The following is a 1,682-nucleotide window of genomic DNA, read 5'->3' as shown; positions in this document are numbered from 1 at the left end:
ACCCAGGGGCAGGACCTTGCCCTTGGCCTTGTTGAACCCCACGAGGTTCACACGACCTCACCTCCCCAGCTTGTCCCGCTCCCTCTGGATGCCATCCCGTCCTTCTGGCGTGCCAACCGCACCCCCCAGCTCGGGGTCATCTGCGTAGGTAGGACTGGGACCCCACTCCTGTACATGCTGTACAAGGCAGAGAAGCAGGACGCTTTCTAAGAGTTTTTTAATTTGAATTTTTTTTTCTGCTGGAATTAAGCACAGTATGGAATCATAGAATCATAGAACTCCTGTACATGCTGTACAAGGCAGAGAAGCAGGACGCTTTCTAAGAGTTTTTTAATTTGAATTTTTTTTTCTGCTGGGATTAAGCACAGCATGGAATCATAGAATCATAGAATCACTTTGGTTGGAAAAGCCCTTTGAGATCATCGAGTCCAACCGTTAACCTCACCCTGCCATCCCACCACTAAACCATGTCCATAAGCACCTCATCTGTCCTTCTTTTAAATACCTCCAGTAAGGGAGGCAAAAGCAAAAACGCTGTCGGGGAAAGGAGTGCAGCTTTTTATGCAACTTGGAGGCTCGGCCAGGCTTTTCCGTCTGGTTTTCATAGGTCAAGGAGTGATGTGCAAGCGTTGCCGAGAGCCTGCCTGTGTAACAGTCAACGGAGGCGAAAAAAGCACACGGCAATAGCAGGAATTTGAGGCAGCATTTTTTCAGGTTGGGTTCTTCTTGCACTTCACTTTCAACCCAGAAAGTGAGGACATTTTTCTTTTTTACAAGAACGCAACAGACTTTTCTTCTTTGCTTGTCCAGAAGAGCCTTAGATCTTATCTCCCAGCATTAACAGAGGTCCGGTGCGTGATACTTTCCAGCTTTCCCGCAGTAAGGGGTCATCCCATCACCAGGCGAGGGCTTTGATAACGGGTTCGGTTGGATAACAGCTTCTCTAACCCTTTTTGTCCTATAGCACTGATTTTTTTCACACTGCTGCCATGTGCGGCAGCCATCAGTCAGCGCACCTCGGGAGACCCCTCTAGGTAGGACGTTGCTGTGGAGTGCAGCCCCTCAGCCTTTAAACTGGGCACCCTCCAAGCCCTCCTCTGTGGCTCTGTCCCGAGAGCAGGACCTGCTGAGAATGACCCTCAGCTGGGTGTGGGTATGGACAATCGTTCACGAGGAAGGAGATTCTTCACCTGGAGATTTGCCGTCCCTATGCATATTAACGCTCGCTCCAATCCGCAGTTGCTAGTACCTAAGCTTTCTTCATGCTTGCACTTTGGCACTTCGCCGAGGAGAGGGACATTGCTGTCATCGGGGGAGGCACTAGGATGCAAATTCAGAATTTGAGCTTGTTTTCTGCTCTCCTGCTGAGCACGACACAGGCAGCACCTGAGCGTCGCTGTTGACACCTCTTGGCACCGAGATGAGTTTCTGAGTAACTACCCCCAAGTTTTCCTGGCACACACAGCAGTGTTCCTCACACAGTACACAAACCGGGCAAAACACATGAAAAGTGAGGGTCGAAAAGTCAAATGGAAGCGTTTCTGCAGCTTCTGGAGAGACACCCCAAAGGGCTGTGCCTACGTCAGGTCAAGACATTGTGTTGTTGGAACATGTCCAGAGGAGAGCAATGGAACTGGGGGGGGTCTGGAGCCCCAGGCTGCTGGGGAGCGGCTGGGGGAGCT

General features: G+C 50.8%; 1 protein-coding gene across 1 annotated transcript in view; it reads left to right on the top strand.

Annotated features, from left to right (window-relative positions):
- LOC104126531 (disintegrin and metalloproteinase domain-containing protein 9) overlaps positions 1 to 1,682 on the top strand; it is a 33,056-nt gene that overhangs the window by 24,277 nt on the left and 7,097 nt on the right.

Source organism: Egretta garzetta, unplaced genomic scaffold (assembly GCF_000687185.1).
Source record: "Egretta garzetta isolate BGI_Z169 unplaced genomic scaffold, ASM68718v1 scaffold1030, whole genome shotgun sequence".
Lineage (NCBI taxonomy): Eukaryota > Metazoa > Chordata > Aves > Pelecaniformes > Ardeidae > Egretta > Egretta garzetta.
The sequence above is the reverse complement of the archived record's forward strand: the minus strand, read 5'-3'. Positions and strand labels throughout refer to the sequence as shown.